Here is a 7,177-nt window from a genome sequence, read left to right on the forward strand (position 1 = left end):
ATTCCTACTGACTAGTAGTCGTTTCAGTCATAGAGAATACCGGGGAGCCTTCAGGATGTGAGAAGCATTGTGCTAAACACTGGCGGTCCCCTATCTCACTTACAGTCCCTATGAATCTTTGAAATCAGTGCTATAATGACCCTGACTTTATAGATGGGGAAACCAGTGTGCCCAGATTCCAGAGCTTGTCAGCTGCAGAGCTGGGGTCTGAATTGTTTCGTATTCTCTCTTCCCTATTCTGTGAAGCTTCTGCTGGGGGTGCAGGCCCTTCTTTCCCAGCTCGAGGCTTGCCATTTCTGATGTTCCACTTCTATCCCACCCACAGGCTGTGTCTATCTGACATTCAATGTCTTCCCATAGCCAGAGACCAGCCAGCCCCTGCAGCCCCTCCCTTCTCCCTCTTAGTCATTGCACACTGCTCTCCACTTCTGCACCACTAGCCGGACGCCCTTGCCCCATCTCTGCCAATGACCTCTGCAGCCTCCCAAACCGGGGTGAAATGGCATTGCTCCTACCACAGGCTGCAGGGCCTCGGCTCCCCGATTCTCCTGTGACACTTCAAAGGTATCACCTATGTGAAGGGCCGGCTCTCCAAGCACTCGTCCAGCTCATTGTCCTCCGGTGACTCCCTGCACTGAGCTTGCTCATCGAAGGTACTGGGGTGTGCGTGCCATTTTGCCTGTGGCTGAGTCTGCATTCCCCATCAAGTAGACACGGCATGAAAGCTTAACCACATGTAAGCTGTTCACTTTGCACTATTACCACTAGTTTTCTTGAGATTATTGTTGCCATGTTGACTAGTCAATAAACAATAAGAAATGGCTGGAAAACCGTGGTATGCTGCCCCTTTGGCAAGGTGAAATGAGCAGCATTTGTCTGCTTTGTTGCTTGTCTTACCTCTTCTTATTGTGCCTTCTGGAGCCCAGTGACCTGTCACTCATCCTTGGACACTGTACCCAAACTGGCTTGCAGAGCACTCATTCACCCTCAGGAACAGGGCTCTTCCTGGGAGCTGCGGCCTGTTTTAACTGGAACCAAAGTCTTACAATAAAGAAAAGAAGGTTCCATAGAGATTGTAGGCAACCTCAGGCAAGGGGGAGCTTGCTGAGCCCCCTGAAATTCCCACCTAGAGTACCCGAATTCATTCTTGTTGGACATTTTTGCTCTTCCTTGAGGATTTATTTATTTATTTATTTATTTATTTATTTATTTATTTTTTCAGAAAGATCCCAAGGTGGGAAGGCAGGACCCTGATGTCTCTGCCTGGGCCAGCTGATAAGTGTGTCTTTCAGCTCCCAAAGAAAGGGGCCCCCTAACCTGACCTTGCTCTTCTCCTCTTACCTCTCGGGCTGCCCCTGCAATGGGTGCCTCTCCTTCCTCTCATTCCCCAACAATGGGCTTCTTTCAGCCCCTGTCCCTGATCATAGCCATGCCCCTCACCATGAGCTCGTCTATTCTCATGGTTTCATTAGCACCTCTTTGCAGATGACGTGCAAGTCGACCTTTGCAGCCATGACCCTTTCCTGTGCCCCAGACTGCATTTCCACCCGCTGACAGGACATCTCCACTCACATATCCTGGATCCCTCAGCCTGAGTGTGCTCACAGCGCTGCTCTGCGTCTGCTCACCCCCTTTAAGACGTGCAGGTGCTTCATCCAGGCATCCATTTCAGCCAGGGCTCCGCTGTCTTTCAGGAGTTCCTGGCTAGAAACGTTGGAGTCAGTTATGAAAAGTCTACTGAACACCTGTTGGGTGTCAGACAGCATGCTCGGTCTCAGGGTAGGGGGATGAATAAAAGTCACCAAGAGACCCAAAGGTGCTCAGTCTAGAGAAGGGGGGATATGGGTAAAGGATTCCAGGCAATCCCAGGAAGAGAGGTGCGCAGGGAGCTGTGCAAGCAGCATTCAATAAATGCTGGTGAGAAGGACCTCAGTCTTGGCTGGTCTTGACTTTCCTTTCCATCCCCACTGCCACCATCGTGGTTCACTCCTACATCACTCACACCTTGATTACTTCAACTGTCTCCTCCCAGGCTCCTTGACTGTGAATTTCTCTCTGTCATCAGCTAATTTTTCTCAAATACCATTCTCATGAATTTACTCCAGTTTTCAAGAAAAAAAAATCACCCTGGTCTCCCATCCTTCCTCTGTAGCCTTATTTCAGCACAGCGATCAGCTCATGGTGCGGGGCTCACCATGCTAAAAGTTCAGCTCTGCTACTCAATTGCTGTGTGACATTTGGCAAGTTACTTACCCTCCCTGTGCCTCAGTTACCTCATCTGCAAAATGGGGATAACAATAATGCCTACCTCACAGAGTTGTAAGGACAGAGTTAATACAGACAACGCTATTGAGAGTGCTGAATAAGTGGTGGCTGTTCTTAGGATGTTTTCCTATTGCTTCGAAATAGTAGGGGCCCTCAGCTCCCTTGAGGCCTCTTCACAGGCCTCAGAGATTTCTCTCTGTGTTGCCCACGATGGCACCCTTCCCTGGAACACCAGGCTTATTAGGTTATGTCCCTCCTGCCCATCCATCAGATGCAGCTCAGATCCCTGAGTCTGCATGGATTGTCCCCAGCTTCCTCAGCTCTCAGTGACTTCTCTTTGTCATCGGGGCTTGAGTCACAGATATAATAGAGGCTCCTAAAGAAAGTAGACTTCCCCTAAACACACTGCCCTTCCTTCAAACACGTAAAGACCCTGTCTGGAAGATGAAAATCAGCAGCACTGAACCGGAAACACTATTATCTCCCACCCAGAGGACGGGAACAACCTCCCACCTGCCTTTGCACCTTCTCTGCTCAGGGGCTGGCAAACCTGTTCTGCATAGGACCAAACAGTAGATATTTTAGGCGTTGCAGGCCATGTGCCTATAACTCAAGCCTCAACTGCTCAGCTCTGCGGCCATCCCTGGGAAGCAGCCACAGCCCGAATGTGGCTGTGCTCCTGTAAAACTTTCTTCACGGAAACAGGTGGTGGCCGGAGTCGCCCGCTGGCTGCAGCTTGCTGACCTGCTCTAGCTGGAGCCAGTTCGCCGGACAAGCCCCTCTGCTCAGCCGGCCTCCCGGATGTCCTCCCCACAGTAGGTTTTTCCTTCTTGTTTGGCCTCAGCGGCCTCAGCAAGCGCTGAAGTGGACGGGGATGCGGAGGTGATTACTAGTAAGTGTGCTCCTCCTGAGATCAGCCAGAGCAGGGGAGGACCAGCCGGCGGGTGAGGACGGCTCAGCAAAAGGAAACCAGAGGCTTTCCTCCTCCCCTCTTCCTTCCCAACCCACACTCCACTGCCCTCCGCCCTATTCCCAGAGGTAAATAAATATACATTTTACAACCACCTCAGACAGACTTTTATTATCAAGAAAGGAAATTAAAAGTCTCTTAAGTGTAGATAATACGGAGTTTGCTAGACAAATTGACAATGGCCAGGAAATTTGAAACGGAGGGTCCCAAGTTCCTCCATCCTGTCCCTGGCCGGCTGGCTTTAGAGCGGGGCAGCCTGACCCACTGTCAGTGCTCCTGGACTTCCTCTGGGGGCCAGGCTGCTTTGCCCATCATTCATTTGGCATTTGGGGGGATCCCTCTGTCGCAGGCCTCCTTCTTCCCTTTGCCTCTCTTAGAGGGTTGGTGGGGAAGGCAGACTTCCCCAGAGAAAGCCCCAACTTCCAACCCCTGGGTTCCCTGTGTTAATGGAACCTTCCTGTTAGCCAGACAGAAACATCTGCCTGGAGCCGCCCAGCGCACATTCCCCATCACCCCTTCGGCTGTCACCAGGGGAGTGATTATAATTTAAATCGATGGGCACTTGAGAGAAGGTGAACTGCTTGCCCTCCCCTAGCACTTGACATTTGAACATTGGACAATGAGAGGTGACTTTGTTTATTTATTGAGCTATTACAGCTTCACGCTAAAAGCGGTCCCTGCCAACAATGGAAAGAAACCTCTTTTTGGGGATTAAATCTTTAAGTACAAATTGCTTTGTTACTGGTCAGTATTTTGGGGGGGGGGGGGAGAAATCCAGTCAAAGCTATATTCAGTTGATATCACATACATTTTTTTTTATATCTCACTGGGTACAATATCAAAAGTAAATGCCTCCTCCAGTATTGCCCACATCTGGTCTTAATATTTGAGTCTTTTTTTCATGTACTTTGGTAGACAACTTTTTTTTGTGTGTGGAGCATTTTGTTATTAGAGTCTATGAAATGTTGATACGAATCTGAGCTGCCCTGGTCTCCATGGAACACAAGGCCAGTCTGAAACCATCCTTGGGTGCATCTCTGGGAGAGGATTTTTGAGGATCATGCCACATATTTTGACATCCTTCCCGGGGCATCTGACTGTTTTGTGAAAACACTGTGTGTGCCCAGAGTACCCCTGGGCAGGATCGCTGCTCACTTCAAATCTCCCTGCCCGTGTACTGGGTGCTGTTATCAAGATCATTGGCGGGCTAAAGGTCAGAGGTCAGGATTTACCTCCTCTACTCAGTGTTCCTGGATCCACGGGAACGGAGGGCTCTGGGAGTAGAGGAGTGAATTGTATTTTGAAGGGGCCTTCAGGCTTCCCTGGATCTGAATGGGCTTGAAAGCTGAGGCCTGTTTTCTGAGACGCCGTTTTCCAGCTCAGAGGACAAGCTGCTCTCGGACGTGGCCAGGCCCGTCTGCAAATTGGCTAAATGACGTGGTCTCGTGCGGAGTGATGCCACAGTCGCCATCAGCATCTTTAAGGAGAAAAGATGTGCTGATGAAAGTAAAATTTAGAAGGTTTGTGGACTATAGGGTGGTGGTACCGTTTGCATGGAAGAACTTGGACTGAGGAAGTAGGTGAGTTGAGGTAAGGTGACTTGGCAGACACCAGCCTCTCAGACCTGGGGGTTAGAGCGGGACTGTGTCACGGGCTGAGTGTCCCACTCACCAATCACCTGGGGATGGGGTGGAGACTCCTCTTTCTTGACCGGAAATGTTGGTTTCTGTTTGTACATGTTTCATGTGTTTTTCCCTTCCCTTTGCAAAGCTGCCCCCTCCCCCAGGCTTTCTCTGTAGCACTTGTCTCACCCCAAGAGAATGCCAGGGCATTCATTTTAAAACCTGTACAATGCTACTTTGAACTAAACTTCAGGGCTGGGTTGTTGATTCATGGATGTTCTCAGGTTCATTGAAGAAGATAATTAAATAGAAATGCACACAACACAATAGCAATTGATCATCCCATCTAATATGTGAAGGTAGAATTAGAAACCTCGGATGAGAAAAATCTGAGAGCATCCCCAGCCAAAGGTTAGTGGTGCCTCAAAAGAGAAAGAGAGCTTTTAATCCCAGGATGAATGTTCATTTTGGTGAGCGCTTTGAAAGACTTATAACGTTACAGGGTGCTCTCAGAGTCCTGGTGGGTGGCCTAACTTGTTTAAATTGTACTTATGGGACAAAGGGTCTTCAAGATGTATTGTCCAGAGAAAGGAGTGGGGGAGAACGATGTGCATAATATGTTATCATAGGTTAAAAAATTAAGAAGCATTTCTGTATCTGTGTATTAAAATATCTGGAAGGAGATATAAACACTGGCTGCATCCTGAAGACGGGCTGGCTGGCGAGGGTCCAGAGCAGAGAGGGACCAGCTTTGCATTGTATAGTCTTTTGAAATCTAGACCAAGTACACCATTACCTATTGTTCCCCCAAATAACTACTTACTGAGCCCTCTGTCTTCTCTGTGTAGTCTTTTGGAACCCAACTTTCTAGAAGAAAACCAAATTTCCCAACTAAATGTATAGAAACAAATATTCTTACACCAGTTCTTCCCTATCCCACTGGCAGACCAACCAACAGGAACCCCAATACCATGATCTTTAACAAAGAAGTAAACATTTTTAAGCCTTGATATCCCCCCACCCCCCACCCTTTAATTTCAGCAGTCATGGCCCAGAAAAACTGTGACCAGGATGCCAGATGTCAAAAAACGGTTTAGGCTGATGGCTTCTGATGTTTACAAACAGGGGCCTCTGAGTGTGGAAAGAAGGCCCCTTTGATTATTTGAAATCCACCTGCAGAGGGATACGTTTATTTACAAACTAGTGGTCCAGTGCACGAAATTCGTGCACATTAAAAGGGAATTAATTAGAGGAAATGTTATAATATTGCTACTTGCCCTTTCTCTATAATAGAAGTGTCAGAGATGAAAGAAAATTAGTAAAATGTATATGAAAATCTCCCTCCTGTCAAAGTCTGGGGCGTGCCGTGGGACACAGAGTCAAGTCCACACCCACCTGTGTACCTCGAAATCGCACAAGACCCAGACCCGGCCGGCCCCACCCCCCAGGGGGCACAGCCTCAGGTCCCCTGTCAAGCCCACCAGGCAGGGGGCGCATCCTTAGGTCCCCCGGCTCTGGCAGGAGGGTGCGAGGGCATGATGACCATTTGCATATTAGCTCTTTATTATAAAGAATGAGCCTACCCAGAGGCAGGCTCTGCCCTGAGCCCAGGGTTAAGGCACATGATCAATGATAAAATAAAAGTGACTTTCCAAAAGGGTCACATGGAAGAAGGAAATGGAGTGAGGGGGAAACTGGTCTTTATAATCCCTTAATTTTCCAAATATAATTGCCATCTGACTCAGATCTTTTCAAAGGTTATAGTGCATAGATAATTTTTTAGTGGCATATTTTTGTCATTAACAAAATAATAACTTAGAGGAAAAGGTTGTATTGATTTCACCGCAGAGTCTAAATTCCTTGCTTACTGTCTCATTTTCCTCCATAGACCCATAGGGATCTCCTGGAAATGAAGAGAACACATGTAGTTCCCAGGGTTGGGAGTTTTAGGTGTTGTGCTTTTGGGGACAGGGAGTGCAGACAGGGCCTGGGGATGGAGCCAGTCTTCTCCGTGTCCGTTCCTGGTCTGCTACTTGCCAGCTGTGTAGCTTTAGACAGGACATGCCTGATTTTTGAACTTTAGTTTTCACATCTGTATGATGGGGCTAATGATACTAACCTGGAAGGGCTGCTAGGAGGACCAAGTGTGACACGGGTGTGGAGCACCTGCACGCCTTCTACCCTAAGAAACACTGGTTCTTTTCGCCCTGTAGAGAAGCCTGAGTTGGAACCACTCTCCACTAAGGGCGGCCGCCCCCATCGTTTTTTACAAGCTGCCTGGGTAAGTGTTCCAGGCCCCTGACCTCCCACGGAAATCGAT

The sequence above is a fragment of the Myotis myotis genome, unplaced genomic scaffold (assembly GCF_014108235.1).
Source record: "Myotis myotis isolate mMyoMyo1 unplaced genomic scaffold, mMyoMyo1.p scaffold_m19_p_1, whole genome shotgun sequence".
In the NCBI taxonomy this organism is placed as follows: domain Eukaryota; kingdom Metazoa; phylum Chordata; class Mammalia; order Chiroptera; family Vespertilionidae; genus Myotis; species Myotis myotis.